General features: G+C 48.4%; 1 long non-coding RNA gene across 1 annotated transcript; it reads left to right on the forward strand.

The window, feature by feature from the left end:
- Positions 1 to 3726: 3726 nt before the first annotated feature.
- LOC149860134 (uncharacterized) lies at positions 3727 to 17821 on the forward strand. The gene is made up of 3 exons (XR_016443603.1): positions 3727 to 3949; positions 16993 to 17082; positions 17496 to 17821. It is a non-coding gene; the product is annotated as an uncharacterized LOC149860134 (long non-coding RNA).
- Positions 17822 to 18021: the final 200 nt, after the last annotated feature.

Here is an 18021-nt window from a genome sequence, read left to right on the forward strand (position 1 = left end):
AGTGAGCTACAGCTCGTGGAAGCTTGTGCTATATATAGGTAGTCTATAAGGTGCAAATCTACCCTGTTTTCTACCTTTCTATCTATCCAGACTCTTATATCATTATCATGTTTCTTCTCTTGCTGTAGAAACACCTAAAAGGGAGTGGAGAAATGGACATTATGACCGGGAAAAATCACAACCAAAAATTAACCTCGATAGTAAATGGACTCCAATAAACTAAACTGGCAAGCTGCATGTTCCAGACTCGGGTCTTGGGAAAGAGTTCCCAGACAGAGGTACTCAAACAGAAAGCATTTGTCACCCAGTTCCCACCCTGGGTTGGGACTACTCAGTGTGACTTTTGGGTGGATAAAATATCTGGACCGTTGACACCCTGTGCCCATTATGTCTCGGTATGCACATGAAGAATCTCTGCTGAGAGGTTCCATTTGTTTTCCATTGGATCCTGCTTTGCTATGGATGGGAGGTGATGGGCTGGGGTAGAAGTAGACAAAAAAAAAAAAATAGTAGCTTTTCCTTTTCCACCTGCTCTGCCTGCATATTTTTTTTCTGCAAGGACTTACCATTCATTCGTCAAGCAAACATGAGACCCGCAAGACTCTCCCACGACACCTATATCAAGGACTTGCCTGCCGCTGCTTGCAAGATAGGCAGGCGATACAGAGGGCCTTTAAAAAAAGCACATCTTTCTCATATTCCTGTAAGCCTCCAACAAAACTGTTATTATCAGCCTCTTCCCCTGGGCTGTGTCACCTGGCACAGGGCAGTCTGGCGGGGACACCACCGCGACTGAAAGCCAGAGCTCAGAGATATCTTACAGATAAAGATTATATCTTATCTGACTCCAGCTGGGACCTAGCAAAACCCATGCGTCAGCCTGAGGAGCCTTCTGATACTTAGGACAAAAAAAATATTCAAAACTATCTATGAGTCAGCACAGTCTGAGCATAAAGCAGAGCTGAGTTGTAAGCACCCCAATATATCCCATGAGCACCCCAGTTCCATCAGTCACAGTCACTCTGTGACCAGGGACAGGTCCTCTCTCTCCTGTGGGCCCCCTTCTCCATTGCTATGATGCCTTCCATACGCCTTAGCTATCCCACAAGGGGTTGTGGGGAAAACTGGTTCACTTTTAAATATGCAAAGTGTCCAGGAACATTAATAATGATGATTATGCCTATTCTGGCCATGCCTTCGTGTCCCAGTCATGAACCAGGAAGGACTCCATCCTGCCAGGTGCTGTACAAACACAGATTGGATGCTTTTTGTTCCAAGTAGGCTAATGATGACTCCAAGTGGATCCGACTTACAGGAACTAAGGATGAAGGGAAGGAGATGCATTAGTTCATCTCTGAGCAGGTACGGTATTCCTGGCTGCACTCTGGATATGGCAGCGAAGATTTCGAAGAAGTAATGGCAGTTTATGGTGCCAGCGTGGGAACAGCAATCATTTTTCCCAGCATGTGAACATTGGCTGTGTCCCCCACAGGGGTTAACCTCAGCAAAGCATCCCCCTTGATGCTACTGTCAGCAATGGACTGGAAAGACTGGCAGGCTGTGGGGAACCATCTTCTTTCAGCTGAAGAAGATTCTTGGAGCCTCTGGCAGGAGCCAGACATCCCAGCAGCTGAGCAGAGGAAAGTATTGTGCCTTCAGCACCAGCACTGACAGATGTAGGGCCAGATGCAAAGACTGATATTAGGCGCTCGTGCCAGCCCACTGACGTGTTCCCAACTGTGCAAGAAGAGCAGAGGCTTGTTCTGTAACTCACACGAACCTTCACAGCACCAGAACTGTAGCCTCAGCGTAAGTGGGCTACGTGACTGCTACCAAAAATAAATGGGCCCAGCAGTAAGACAGAGTCTGAGAGCTCCAGCGTCATCTGCAGTGCTACGCAGAGCTGTTACTCACAACTGCAAAACTGCAAGCTGCAAGCACTGGAGGCAATGTAGCTAATTTCGGAGGAAATTCTGCTACACCTATTCCAGTTATTAAAACATTTCCAAAACGTGCTGACACAAACAGCGTCACTTGTGCCCCAAGGCCCCGGAGGCTCTTCTGCAAAATTTCCCAACTTCTTTTTTAAGGATATAATTTGCTTGACCCCTTTGCCCACTTTTCTGACATTTCACGCAGCTCAGAGAGTGTCACAAGACTGATCAATTTGTTTTTCTCTCTCCAAGAGATGCTCTCACTCACTGCTGCATGCCTGCAGACTACTAGTATTGGAAATGACACTGTTCACAGCTGAAGATTCCCCTGCTCTCTCACATCCTAGATTATTAAAATCGAAACAGAGACTATTTCAGTGGAATTTCTTTTCAAGAAAGGCAGTGATTTCCTATAATGACACCCCTAATAATATCTGCAGGGTGCATTTGCTGCCAAGAGCTCTGGGGCCTGTTCCCAGCTCTGCCACTGAACTGCAGTGCATCTATGGCAGCTGCAACAGTGCCAAGCATGCCCTGCCCACCACCCACTTCCCTTCAAAAGTGAAGTTCAGCAGGGGCCTTCCTAGTGACTGCTTTTCAAACTTGTCAAAGGCCAAGGTCTTGAGAGCAAGGGGCTGAGCCCAGGACATCCTCATCGGTGCATTTTTTGGCTTGGAACATGCTGTGGGAGACGTCCCAGCCAGGGTAAGCTGCTGTTGTGATGCAGACCTGCCCTCTGTCTCTGTTTGCCTCTGCCTTCCTCTCACCACCTTGCCTATTTAGACTGTAAGATCTCTGTGCTGGGGTGTGGGGCCGAGACATGAGCTGCGATCCGCACCGCACACAGTCCCCGTGCTGTCACTACCCCACAGACCCAGCCCTGCCTGCCTGGTCCCACTCCCGGATTCTGCTCCTTGTCCACCTGCGGCCCCATCCCATGTGCCCAGCCCAGCATGTCCTGCCCGCGGGGCTCCCAGGCCGGTCTTCATGGAGACCCTGCCTGCCCACTCTGTCCAGCACCCGTGGCGGTAGGTGTGGGGCAGATGGGTCAGGGTGCCAGACAGCGGGGCAGGTCCAACAGCGGTGGCAACACTGGCAGGGCCAGCACTACCAGGGCTGCTGGGAAGCATAGTTTGGCCACTGCACCACCCCAGCCCTGCTGTGTGTGCAGGGGTGGTGGGACCAGTGGCGCACACCACAGCCCAGGCTGTCCCCCACACCTGAGCTAAGGGACCCGGCAAGGGCCAGATAAACTCCTTTTGCTAGCTATGTGATATCTTATATAATAAATAAGATCATAAAAAGACAGGTGTGCAGAGCCAGGATAACGTGGCTTCCTGATGATCCACAATTAGCTTATTAAAGACCTCTCAACAAGGGGCCAGTTGCGGCCTGAGTGAACCTTTTTAATAGAGGCTACTTGGAAAACCTACTCTATAATATCTACCCGGGCACAAAAGCCCTTTGTTTTTCTACCGGAGAAAAGAAACTGTTCCAACAACATACACAGGAGCCTAAGGCAAACCAGAAGTTGAAGTACCTGACCACACTTTTTCACTAGGGTGGGACCAAGGACGTTCATTAGGAGGGGGTGTCTGTAGAGCAGGTAGAAACTCCTCATTTGCTGAAGGCCCATAAAATCTATCCCGCACCTGGAAGAAGAGGTGAAACAGTGCAGGTCGTGGCAGGTTTGCCTAGCTAGAGTCACACTGTGATCTTTAGCAATACAACCTCCTGGGGGTATAGGAGCATCCTCCCTGAGACTGCACAGCAGAGACCGTCCTGTGTTTCCTTCTCTTGGGGTTCCTGAAGATGAAGATCACGTGAATGATGCTGCACTGAATCAAGACTCAGTCCTGGCCAGCATCAGGAGACTATATACGTGAGCAAGGTCTCTTTATGAGAGCAGGGGCTGATTCTGCAAACATTTAGCATGGGCATGCGATGAGCAGGTGAAACAACTTCCAGCTGGAAGAAGGGGCCAGTAACAACAGGTGACCATGGGACAGTCAAACGTATGTACTCTTCCACCTCCAATTCCAACAGGAGCTGAATTAGGCACTTTTGAAAATCCCTCCCTCTATTAATTTACATTTATGGTGTTGGCTCATCCTGAGTAATGACATAACCCTCTCCAGTAACCCACATCTCGTACACAGGATCTATTCACACTGCAATCAAAGAAGGAATCTCAGGGCTGTTTACCACAGCCAGACATTATATAATAGCAGTGACTAGTCTTACCGGCTACGCTGGTCACATAATTTAATAGCGTATTTTCATACCGACAAAAACAACAGGAAACGAGACAAAAAACAAACACTCCCTCCCCCAATTTATTGTTTCTGCCTCAAAAATGCCTCAGAATCATCTTAGATAACATTTGGCACTGGCTAGGAATGCTAAGGGTCAGATTTTACAAGCTATTCAGGACCCTAAGATGCAGAGAAGTTTCTACAGGAACCTGACCTTTTAGGGCACTTCTAATGGATGAAAAAATGCTGCTCAGAAGCTAAGGGATTGAGCACACCAAAGACAGTCAGGGTTAGTTTTTCCAAAATGTTTAAGTCTTTTAGGTGCCTAAGTCACTTGGGCGGTTTTGAAAATGTTATCTGACGTTTCTCATTTGCTTTCAGGGAAGAAAGGTCTCATGAGCAGGGGAGGAAGGGAGGGCAGACGATCTGTGCTCTTTTTTCAGCTCCACTGAGAACCTTGTGGGACCTCCAGCAATTTCTCTTGCCCAGGGAAACTCTGACATCTCGTTACCCGGAGGCTTTAAAGAAGTGGCTGAGTAGGCGTTTGGTTACGGGATAGCATGTCTTGCAGCTATGCAGGGGCCTTGACTTGGTAGCCTTCCAACTCCCTTCCAACTCTCTGGTTCAAATCATCTGATCTCTCTATGCCTTATATTCCCCTCTGAGGGCAATGATATTATCCTACCTCACAGCTGTGTTACAAGACTTAACTCAGCCGTATTTGCAATGCAAGGCACTATGCAAGCTGTATGCCTATGCATCGCTGATCTCTCTCTGTGTCTCAGCTATTATGAGTTTCCACCTAAAGTCAGATGATAATAAATAGGGGAACAACAAAACCCAATGGGCTGAATATCACAAAGGAGCTTTTCCAGATGAAGCTCACTGCTTCTGGCAAAGGCAGGAAGGGTACAGTTTGTCTCCGCAAGGGAAAGCTGCAGCGAAGGATGCAATGCATGCATAGGCTGCTTTAGCAGGCAGACGCATCACATAAGATGGTCCACGGCCCTCTGTTTAAAAAGCTAACTATGTAAAAATGTGGATAAAAGATAACCGGAGACAGTTGGGGCAGATTGCAAACGGCACATCCCATTTACTGCGCGTCAAAACGTGTTGCAGAAGAATCCTACCTGCCGATTACCACCACGTGCCCAGAACTGCTGGGCTTGCTTGCCACACTGCGATGTGGCTATACCTGGTGGGGTGAGCCGCAGGGTCAAGGCTGCACATCAGGAAATGGGAACAAAACTGGGAATTCTTAAGATAACAGTAAACCAGGAGTTTTCCACTCCGAGCTGGATCTAGTTGTGTAATGGATGTCACATCCTGCCACAGGAAGGTGGAAAAATAACAGGAAAGATTCCAAGGAGAAGGGGACAGACCTGAAGAGAGACAAACACCGGCTCTGCAAGCTCATCAGCCTGGCTAGAGAGCAGCAAGCTGTCGCCCCACGTAATGCAATTTGTTTGCTTAGCAGAGTCATCATTAGACAAGGTAGTTAACTGGCTCCCGGGGTGCGCTGCGCTCCAGGTGCACGGTCTGGAATCCCTCATAATTGCTGCATGCGTCTCGATAGGGCTTATCATCAGTTTTGACGTTAGCTTCAAAACAACAAGGGAAAGGGCAGTTTCACGGGACCTGTTGCCAGCAGCTTCGGCACACGGGCTAAGAGTTGCCCCACTCAGCAATAATGCTACTCACAAGTCAGGTTAGGGTCTGCAGCCAAGGCAGTGGATGAAGCTGATGACGAAGCTCCTGTTATGTGAAATATCTATTTTGCACATGGGCTATTTAGTATCTGCATCGATACTTCAGACAGAAATAGGGAGAGAGAGAATGAGAGGTTTAGACACCGAGTGCAGTAGACAATGTGTGGATAAAACCACGCAATGAATAATACCTGGAGCATGTCCAGAGCGCCTCCCACCTCCTGAGCAAAAACGATTTTACTCTTTCATGCAACAGGACGGGGAGAAACCAATGCACAGGCTGGTTAACTGACTTGCCTAAAGGTCACACTAGAGGAAAAAAAGATCAGTCACAGAGTTGGGTCACAGCTCTACCTGCTATCTGAGTTGAAACAGGGCAATCTGTACAACGGAGACAGGGCCTCGGAGGCAGCAGTGCCCGAATCAATCCATAATCCTTACACAACTCAATGAAGCTTAGGATTAACATTCCTACACTTGTGTTTCCTGTGCCCTTTCCCATTTACTGTGAGCTCATTATGGAGCACAGCGGTTGTGCAGTTTCAAAAGGGTCTTGCAGAAAAATGGTAAAGGGCAGAAATTCCCAGTCGCCAGTGGGAGAAATCTTCACGGAGCGACCACTCCAGCTCTGACCTCACCGTCCCAATCTTCACTGTTCACTATGTCTGCGTGCAGACCGGGGGTTGCCATCCCAGCGTGGGTCTCTACATATTATTGTCTACAGATCTGAAAGGGCAAATGACTTGCTTGTTCTTTCAGCTATACCCACTTCCTGCTTTCAGGCAGCCCCAGACAGCAATGGGGGACATGACATTCAAAATGCTCCCAGGTGATGCTCATTCTTACTACTCCTCTGACCTGCTCTACCCGGTATGGCTGTTTCAGCATTAAATGAGAAGCAACATATCTGAAGGCAGGTAATATTTCAGCCTGGTTCGACTGTGAAGTTGGGAGAGATGTAGGAAAAAGGCTGCTGCACCAAATGTCCTTCCTGAGGCCTGGGACAGAGGCAGATGCACTTCATGCTAGAATAATTACGCTAGTTCACCCTGTTATATAAATGAATGTGATCACTCTGAAGGGAAAGCAAGGAGAAGTTATTATCAGAAGCAGTTACAGACCAAGTAAAGCCCAGTTGCTGTAGTTAAACTTGATTATGCGAAGAACCAGACCATTGAAAAGGCAAGAGGGTCAATTATGACCTATGGAGCACAGAGAAGCAAGCTAGGGGAACAAGTTTTAAGGAGCCACAAACCGTTGTCTATGTTAAGGCCAGGATTTGGGGTGCCTAGTAAATCATCAATGCTCTCGCCCTCAACCCCACGTTCTACAGATGTCGTGTGGGTTTTGTGCGACGACAAGGCGTGCGAGTTTGGAGGCAAAGCGATCAACCTGTAAAGTGTTCTCCCAGTGGTGAACGCGTATTTCTGCCCTTTATCATTGTCTGTGAGGTCACTTCCGAGCTGTGTCTTTTCAGAATGAGCCCGCAGAAAAATGACTAAGAACTGAAACACCCATGCACCGGTGGGGGAACCCACTTCACAGGATGACCATCCTCCCCCTGTTCTCGCAGCCCTCGCTTATGGCTTCCTCTATGTGGGTGCACCACCCGAGCAAGCACAATGTGGGCTGCGACCTCAATTTGGTGCTCTGTTACCAGAATGCAAACAATGAAATGCTCGGTCACAAAGAAGATCGCTATTCCTGTGCCCCATGGGCTCTCAGAAGAGAGAGATGGCAAGAATGATCTGCCCCCTCCCCTGGCAAGATGGAGAGGAGGCTAGTGCTGCCACTATCCTGAGGGGAAGAGAGGGCTGAAGTCTATCAGGGTCAAAATGGCCCCAGAGTTGCAGGTATCCAGGTTGTAGCCATATTGGTAGAGAGGAAAATGCAATCAGGGCTCATGGTAGAGGCAATATCTTTTATTAGAGCAACAAGATTTTTGTAAAAAACTTGTCTTTAACCAGAGTTGCAGTGCAGACACAGTCAAGTGCAAGTGCCTTTTCCCATTTCCTCTGAGACTTGGGAGTCCCTCCAAGCAGCTCCAAATGCAGCACCAGGCATTTATTATATGACTTTAATTAAGCTCTTCTTATGCACAGAAGCTTAAGGAGCCTTTTGTTTTCTGCCTCAGTCACAGTGGAGAGCTTGCTCAGTACCTACCCAGCAGCTTTTCCAAGAGCTCACATGTCTGCAGCCCCCAAATTTTCCTTTGCTCCAGGGCATGGGGAGAGGCACCAAAGGCCAATCTAGAGAGCAGATGACAGGGAGGTGGAGGAGGCTGAGGCTGGGGACAGTGGGGGGAGGAGGGAGGAAGGACTGGTCAGAAAGGCACATGAGAAAAAGGAAGAAGACTGAAGAGCAGGGATTTTATAACAGTCTTGAAGTACAAAAAAAAGATGCTGTAAAGAGGATGAGGATCAATTGTTCTCTGTTGTGTCCGTAGGGAACAGGACAAGAAGTAGCAGGCTTGAACTGCAACATAAGAGTTTTAGGCTTGATATTTGGAAGTTTGGGCTAGAAGGGGAAGAATTTGCGAACTCTGTGGGTGGTTAAGCTGTGGAAGGTCACCCAGAGAGGCCCTGGGATCCGTCATTTAAGGAGTTTTGAGATGCAGGTCAGACAAGCGTGTGCCTTGGGTGGTGTAGTCAGGGACGGCCCAGCCCTGAGCGGGGGCTGGACTAGATGGCCTCCGGAGGGCTCCGTGATCCTACGATAAGAGGGTTGAACGCTGGACAGAGAGGGAAGTATATCCATCTTCTCTACCTCCAAGGTAGGGCTAGAAGCAGCTCAGCAGCAGGTTTATAAATGGGGAAAACTGCTTTTTATGAACCCAACCAGGAGGGTTCAGACTGCACTTCCATACCAGGGGATTCCAAGCTTCTGTGGGGATCTGGCGGGCAGAGGAAGGGCAGGTACTGACCGGTCAGCAGAGGATCAGCATCTGTGCTCCTTCAGGCTGCTGCTGATTTTCCCAGGCTCATGAGCAGGGAGCCTGCAGGGGATTATGAGAGCAGAGACCACGCTGGTTGAAACTAGGAAAGACCCAAACTTTTCCTCGGTTTCAGGGCATGGGGAGAGGCAGAGGGTGAAATGCCTGGACATGGGGCCCCGTTGATTAGAAAGGCTTCCCCGCAATGGCACTGGGCCATCTTCACTCCTCCATTTAGAAAAAGTCGGGTGGAATATCAGAATAGGTCCATATCCCTGGCCAGCAATTCTGGAGACTCTCCAAAAAACCAGGGGCCTAGAAGAGTTTGTCATTAGTTGATTTCAAACTGCTTTTCCAGAAAACAGTGATGTGGAAAACTGAGTCATGGAGAGGTTAAGTGACCTGCCCAAGGACACACAGCAAGTCAGTAGCAGAGCTCATTTAAAACCTATTCTCTTGTGAGCTCTACCATCTTGGCCAGCTCTGGGGGTTGAACTGGGGACCTCAAAACCTGGAAATACAAATCTCTTGAGTTCATTCACGCAGTTCTATAGCCAATGGCTGAAATAGCTTCGCACGCTCTATAGCTCAGGCAGAAGGGGATGCGTGTAATATACCTGGAACAGCAGATTACAGTCTCCAAGAGTTCAATAAAATCAGCAGGCACCTCTGCTTTGTGCATCATTAAGTGCAAGAATGCAAATGCACCAGGAGACTTGGACGTAAGTGTCCCAATTGTTTCAACTCCGTGCATTTTCTCTGTGCTCTTCCCTGCTCCCTCCTGCCTCTGTCCATGCTAACCTTAACTCCGCTCCTTTCTGCCCTTCTTCCACCTACATCCTTTAAAGTAGGGGAGCACTACATTTCTAGGCCAACTTTCTGTCTGCTCTCACATTCCTGTGCATATTCCTATGCTAATCACCCATTACATGTGTATCGTAGATGTAGGATTAACAGTCCATCAGCTCATATACGACCAGTTAATTCACAAATCCAGCTCAGACATCTGTTTGACCACTGAAAAAAACCTGTTCAAACACAATTACTGAAACTTCTTTCCTTGATTCCTCCCCCCCGCCCAAACAACCCCACTTTTAAAGAGGAATAGTTCAAGTATACTTCTATTAATAGGAGCCCCAACTTATTCTAGTTTGGCTGCCGTTCACCTGTCAGTCAAATGGATGTCAGTGGGGTTTTGCAAACAGCTCTGAGACATTTGAGAACACTGAATGTCAAGGGACTCATGTGTGACTGATGGGCAAGTGTACTGGAAAAAGAGCATCAGCCTCATATTTTGGCTTTTGGTCTATCAGTTTGACATTTAAGCGACTTTTCAACTTGCTACATTTCCTGCCCCATCTCTCCCCTCATTATGTTAAAACAAAACGTGAAATCCACCACTTTCCCAAAAGCAAAACCTCTGCAAAACCTCTTTGATCCACTGGTCCAAGAGAAATCAAACAAAGCATTTGACTGTCAGTTAAGTCTGGAAGCAGAGAGCTGGCAGGGACCTCAAGGGTAGCCTAACTTATTACAGAAACCCCCCTGTGATGGAGGGGGCTAGACCAGATCAGTGATTCTCAAACAGGGTGCCGCTGCACCTTGGGGTGCTGTGATATCCTTAAAAGTGCTTCGGGGTGCTAGTTAATTAGCACTGTGAGGTGTATACACATGTGCACATGATTCACAAGACAAACCCAGAGATTTCAAATGGGGATCTATAACTTCAAAAACACTCTTACCTGTTACGGTCTACTTTCTTTGCAAAAGAAGAATCACTGGTATTTTATCCTGTAGTCAATAAATGAGGAAAAGCTAAGAGTTGGCTTTTTTTTTTTTTAAACCTAACAAAGGGCATCGAGTCTGAAAAGGCTGAGAAGTACTGGACTAGATGAAGCCCAAGGTGTTTTCCAACTCGATGGGTCTACCAACAGAATCCACTGCTTCCTGACCCCAGCCGAGCGCCCTTGCTCTGATGCTGAGCCTTTTCCAGCAGAAGAAGAAGATTTGGGCAGTTATAACTGGACCCATCTTTTAGGCCTCGTCTACACAAGGCTGCTCCTGGATTGCGACTGTCAAAAATGAGAAAACTAGCCTTCATGCTACTTGTGCCTCAGAAATCAATTCTTGTCAAGCAAAGGCTAATTCCTGTGAGCAACAGCTTGGAGGGCCCTGAGGAGATCACCAGTTGTTCAGACATCCAAGGGTGGATGGCAAGTGTCTTCTACAAGGATTTTTGATTCTCCGAAGTAGAGGCAGTGATTTCATTGTCCAGCAGAGCATTAGCCACTGCCGTGGAAATGATATATTAGCTACAGCTGCACGACTCGCAGCCGCTGTGTCTGCACTCTCAAGTCCGTGCTCTAGTGACGTGGCATGAGAGCGGGGGCTGAAAGGTAATGTTTTATTTATTGAGCTGTTTCCTCCGAAGGAATCCCAAAGCATGTGGCAAACGTTGGGGCAGATCCTATCCAACAAAGATGAGGCCTACATCAAAGACCTCAACCAGCAATGCCTGAACACGGGGACAGGGACAACAGTGCAATGTTTCTCCCTCAGCCATTACCTTGGTTATTGTATCGCATGCCTTCTCTTGTGCAGCGTTACACCTCAGGGTTCATCACCCAGTTTCCAGCAGCAGGGGCTTGTGGGAAATAGGGATGGCAAGCCAACAAGTGACCAGGCAAATATTGCCAATTGATCAGTCAATTGACTACATGTCTTTGACTGGTCAAAGTTTAGAACGATTTTACAAAAAACCTCAAAACCAAAACCCCCCAACTTTTTGTAGTGGTTTTTGACAGAAACGTGGTTTTTAATTGGGTTTCTTGGTTTTGGGGTTTTTTTTTTAATTTATTTTTTTATTTTTATTTTTATTTTTTACACATTTCTTAATGGAAAATTTGTGCTTTTTCTGTGTATTATTTGGACCTATTGGCAACTTTTATTTTTTACATTTTTTGACTGATATTTGACCAGTCAATTGACTGAAATGTATTTGGCCAGTCAAATACCCAATACTATTGGCAAATTTCACAAAAGATCCCTATGAGAAGAGCTCAAACTCCCATAACCCCCTCCCGAAAATTATCAGTGTCTCCAGCCATTGTTGTTTCCTCTTTCTTTTCTTAGCATGGAAGTCAGGCTAATTCTTACTCCTTGCTCAGCCCGTAAGTCTCCCTCCTGCTCTTCTGCTTTGGAAAGCAGTCACAACCATCTAAGGAAGCTGTGGTGAGAGGGCGAAGGCTGTTGGAGGAGCCAGAAACAGATGCCAGCAGTTTGCACCGCAGTACTCGGAGTCGGCACAGCCTGCCCAAGGTCTGGAGGGAGGGCCTAGTGTGCAAAACTGCTACAAAAATGGCATATTATTTAATTGTGCCCTTCTTGTACGATAGGTTTGTGCTATTCAAACAACGCACAGAAGCTGAGCCGATCATCCAACAGAACGGCACCTCTACCCCTGGAGTTGTCTTGCCCGTTTGGTTTCCAAAAATCAATCTGAAATGGTGCTTGAAAAGCCAGCAGCACCGATGCAGGGTGCAAGAAGCCACGGAGTTTGGTGGAACAACTGTTGAGTGCTCCTGCACATCAAGGCACTGCTGCTGCTCTGGGAACAACCTGCAGGATTAAGAACACCCAATTTCTGCCTTTCAGGCACAGAAGTCAACAGGTATCAGCAAACGCTGCCCAATTTGCTCCTCCACAACAAGGTTGGGAGCTGCTACTGCTCTGTTTAGGTCCTGCTCACACAGAAAAGGTTTAAGCTATGGTCCAAGAAAGTCTTCCAAAGAGCACCATAGATCCATGGCTGCACGGACCACCCAGGAGAGAGACTAATTCTGAACAGTGGTCAGTCGAGTCTGACGTGCTGCCCAACTGCACGGAGGGCAGCATTGCAATGCAAGAGTGCATTTGGCAGAAGGAAAATTCTGCATGCATCAGCTTCTCCAAATGCATTCGAGTTCTTACACGAATTCCTCAGACGTGGAGCACAGAAACTGGGCTCTGGGTGACTTTGTAAAGAAAACAAAATGCTGTTTTTTCACGTTTCAAAATACGTTAGATCATGAAATTGTTTCTCAAGGAAACAATGGCAGGGGCTCTTCTGCTTGAGATATTATTGCACCAGTAACGCAAAGCAATGGAAAATATGCTGTGTACGAGCCCCAGGCAGGATGGCCTGGATGACCCAGCACAACTTTTTAGGATTAATTTTCTGTGATGAGAGCTGAAAGAGACCTGTCAAGTCCCCAGCCTCTACATCCTTACAGGCTGTCTAGCTTGCTCAGTTGGGGTTAGCAGAATCAAATTTAATGCAGCCTAAGGTCTAAGCCAGCATTTCTCAACTCATGGGTAGAGACCCAAAAGTGGGACGCAAGAATATATGAAAGGGTCGCAAACAAACTTTAAAAAGGATCAAGTGTGGTGAGTGTAGCTGTGCTGGTCTAAGGACATAGGTAGACAAGGTTCTTTGGGTAAATGTGGTATCCTTTATTTGACCAACTAAATAGCTGGAAAAATTGTTCTTCGCAAGCTTTCAGGCACAAACAGACCTCTTCAGGTTGAAGAAGGGTGTTTGCGCTGAAAGCTTGCAAAGAACGATTCTTCCAATTATTTAGCTGGTCGAATACAAGATATTACATTTACCCAGAGAGGTCTGCAAAAAGGATCAACAAACTTTAAAAATGGATTCTTCTTGTAAAGAGAAAAACATGGGAAACCACAGGTTTCCCTTGCAGGCTGGCAGCGTTCCAGCCGGCAAGGGGCAGCTTGGAGCAGGGGGAGCAGGAGGAGGGCGATCGAGTAGGGGGTGCCACCTGTATGCGTGTGTGCACCCACGCATGTGGCAGCCAGGCAGCCTGGAAAGCAGCTCTCACAGCTCCCCGCAGGTAAGTCTATAGGGCAGGGTGGGGGGACATAACCAATGCATCAGGGAGGTGCAGGGAGGCACAGGCAATGTGCTGGGGTGGTAGGGGGTGACATGCCCCCAGCAGTGGGCACAGGGCTGCTGCCTGGCCAGACTGGCATAGACAGGAGCTGCCTCTGCAGCCCAGTGGGCAGGACCCAGTAGGGGAGGGCAGAGCGGGGCAGCGGGACCCCTGCGCCAGCTGTGCTGCCAGCAGCCCGAGGAGTAACGCATGGAGGGGCCATGCTGCTATCACCTGCTGCCGTTGCCACCCGCTCCTGTGCCAGGGTGCAGCTCTACTCCGCTGCCATGGCCAGGCCGCCGCTCGCCTCAGGCCATGGCTCTACTCTGGAGGGGCGGTGGGGTGTCAGGCAGCCCGCGAGGAGCAGCGGGGTAGAGCCGCAGCCTGGCGCCCAGGCAGCTGGTGAGGGAGGCGGCGAGGACAGCATGCCTCCCCACCCCTCCACCCCATCCGTTACTCCTTGTGCTGCCGGTGGCTCGGCTGGCGCCCGGGCCCCGCAGTGGTGGTGGCAGCAGTGCATCGCGCCGCCGGGCAGGCTGCAGCGGGGCAGGGTGCGAGTCACGCCAGCGCTGCGGGTTGGGAGCAGGGCCAGGGGGCCGTTTTCTGCTGAAACTATTTCCTGGGTTGGGACCGGCCCTCGATGTTTGTGAATGGGTCCCGATACAAAAAATGTTGAGAACCACTGGTATGCAACACTCGGTTCAGATATAGGCACCCCTGTCTGGCACTGACGTAGTAGACACCCGTCCTTCATCTGAGCCTTAAAATTGCCAGCAGAGGCCCAGCCCGCCTGCTTTTACGTAGTCGAGGTGTCACTGCTCATCACCACAACAGATCAAGAGAAAGCTGCTGCAGAAGATCAAGCCCAATAATAACCACATCCTACCACTGCTGCAGCGTGCAATAAGCTGTTAAAAGTCGCTTCTCTCCCCACCTCCTCTCCAATCCTCCCCATCCAAGTTCGCTCCCCCAGCAGCGCTGCTCCTAAAGCGATCCAGCTCCCTGTCTTCCTCCAACAGAAGGCCAAGTGATGTTTAAATGCAGGCAAGGATCTATTCAGCCGGGCTCTCAGGAAACACCATAAAAAGGTCGGGGGAGCATGTCCTGCTGTTGGGAGTCCTGGGCGTGTTATTTTTAAACCCACCTCCAAGTGGATACGGTTCCCAACAGCCTGGGCTTGCATGCGCTTCTGTTAGACAAGGCTTTGCATCTCAAAAGGCAGCCAACGTGTCATGTGCCACTTCTGTTGCCTTGGCAATATCCCTGCCTAGCCAATACTGTGGCATTAAGTCGCATGTTAAACAAACAAAGAGGGTAAGACAGCTCGGCCCTGCAGAGTTTTCATTTAAACAGTGGATTTATTTTATTTTTTTTTAATATTACAAACATTTTGCAATATGTTTATGAGGAAGCAGAGTTTGCTCACTGAGACTGGGAGCGACTTTTCTGGCTCTCTGTTTTAGATTGCAAGTGGCTCGGGGGCACGGCAGAAAGTGAATTGCTCAGACGCAGAACGGGGCTCCTGTTACTAGCAGAGCTGCAATTCTGACTCCTGCCTGTGAGCAGAAGCTTGTAACACCAGATCAGCAATTATTGAGCAACAATGTTTAAATAACCTTCATTGCAAAGTGCCTTCTGTTTAACAACAGAGGTTCCGCCGGCTTCCTCTGCAAATGTCAGGAGGCGAGTAGTGGAAGGAGGATTACAACAACACATTCAGGTGGTATTTCTGCAGGCATTGAGAGAGAAGCAGGACACACCTCATTTCTGAAGAGCTGCGTCCCGTGAAGGCGCTCTCTTGTTCCGTCTGAGGTCAGCCGAAAGTACAGCCACTCGTGCAACTGGTTCCTGCTAACAGCAGGAGTAATGATGGCAGCAGGCTCTTGTCTGGAGCTGCGGGCCTGCGTGTGCTTAACCGTGTGGATGAGACAAAAGGCGACTAGTGGAGGGGAAATGTTATGATTGGAGCACTAGACTAGAGCAGTTTCTCAGCCTGCGGTACGCGTACCCCTGGGGGTACGTGAGACAGGCAGGGGGCACGTGGGTACCCTAATACTCTCTTTCTTGCCCTCTTTTCCTCTCTCTCTCACCCCTTCCTCCTCTCAAAATTATGGCAAAAAATTTGGTGCGCCGCGCATTGTGCAGCGCTTTAAATTCCCCAGTAATAATTTGGCAGGTTCAGCCCTCCTAGCTTTGGCCAACATCACCTCTAGCCTAGGTACATACCTGAGTTGCGTATCCCTGGTGTAAAAGGTGGCAACCCTACCCACACCAGATCAACCAGATCAGACATCTGGCATATCACGGCCTTATATACACAGCCCTTCTTCCATCATATGGCATACATTAGTCTGTAAATATAAAATCCCCTGGAAAATTGAGTGTTGGGGTACTTATTAAAATTTTCAGAAGTTAGGGGGTACTTGCTACTTAAAAGGTTGAGAAACATTGGACTAGAGGGCGGGAGAAATTGAGGAACCCACACAGAGGAAGCAAGAGGAAGGGCTCGGACTGACCATGCATCAGGAGGGATGGTCTGAACGCACGTGTGAGATCAAAGCTGGTACAGCAATGAGGACATGACAAGGCAAGGGCTAGGATTAGGGAAGCAGACATGCAAAAAGGACAAGAGTGGCTTTGCTTTCTGTTGCCATTACCTGGGACAGAAGCCAAGAGGCAGTTACCTTTCATGCACAGAACTTGTTCGGTGCGCTCCTGTCTTAGTATTGCTTGTGTGCCAGACAGCATCATTGTGCCTATCTGCAGCAAGGGCTTAGCCATCCCAGCAGCCCAGTTCTCTGCTAGAGGAGCTAAATCCTGTCTCATCCATAGCACTTGCACTCTCCCTTGCCCACAGGACGGTTACAAAATGCTCCGCGTCTAGTCTGCACAGAAGTTAGAAGCAGGCTAAGCCACTGGAGGTAGCTCATGTCTGAGCAGAGCTGGGGGTGGAGGACATATGCTCCCTTCTCCATTGGGCATCAGTTTGATCAATCAGCCTGCCAACCTTTGGCTCTTCTCTCCCCCACTTACTAAAAGCTCTCAGGAGACAGACTCAGAGCCACGGACCAGTGGGTAAAAGGAGACCAAGGGGTCCTGGGGAAGATTATTCCCTGTCAAAATTCCCAGGTTTGAAGAGTTTCAAAGGCACCACCTTTCTGTGACCCACCCATTCATATAAAGGACTCTCTACAAACATTACATCCCATGTAATAATCGGCCCCTGTATTTTAGATCTTCTGGGGAGATGAAAGGAAAGAAGCAGCCCAAGTTCTGTTAGGAGACATCAGATATTACAGCCAAAACGTTCAAACACAGACCTCGGTAAGTGAGACCCAAGTGACTAGTAGTTTCCACTGACGGGGGTGGAGGGGAAGGAAGGAAGGACTCACCAGACATGAAAACCAGGGCACCCACTCAGATGTATGAACGTGAAGCCTGACTTAATGTCAAAAAATCTCAGGACCCAGCAGCCCCCACTTGGGTATGGGAGTAAATGGCCAGATTTTCAAGAGAGGCCACCTCCCACTGAGACACCAAAATGTCTGGGCTTTCCACACTGCTTAGCACCCAGCAATCCTTGAGAGCTGTGTGCTACAGTTGGGTTCACAGGGTTTGGGGCTTTTTTTTTACCTGCTCTTGGCTTCCTCTCTCCATCCCTCCCCTGAACTCTGGGATTGTCGTCTTCAGTTGCTGCTGACTGCAAGTCATTTCTTTGCTTTCACCCTTGCTTTTAGTTTAGAATGGACCCACGCTATGAAATTCAGATCCAGATCCAGATCCAGATCCAGATCCATCAAGCCTATGAAGAAGGGAGCCAGGCATTTAATACAATATATTATAGAGATGGGAAGACTGGTTGTGAATCCACATCTATACTTCCAGAACCTCTCATGGAGTTTGGAAGTCCTCCCTGTTCTCCCATGGACTATGGGAGAGTTTCCGTGCAAATGTAATGGAACGGTTTTCTGTTTAAAAAAAATGTCATTTCACCCAAATTGGAAAAGTTGGCTGGAAATCAGTCAATTTCAATTAAATGTTTGATGGGAGAAGACAAAAATACTTTATTTTAATTTTGTCATTTTGATTCCTTTAGTTTAATCTTTACACAAAATATTGTATTATTGTATTACTTTATCTAACATGAATTGCATTTTAATAGGGAGTTTCTAAATTATTCAATTATTTTAGACTCCCAGAGGGGGTGGTGCAGGCACCAACCCTGCTGATCTTCAAAAGGAGACTGGAAGCACACCTTGCTGG

Source organism: Crocodylus siamensis, chromosome 7 (genome assembly GCF_052110815.1).
Source record: "Crocodylus siamensis isolate JL-2025a chromosome 7, ASM5211081v1, whole genome shotgun sequence".
Classification (NCBI taxonomy): Eukaryota; Metazoa; Chordata; order Crocodylia; family Crocodylidae; genus Crocodylus; species Crocodylus siamensis.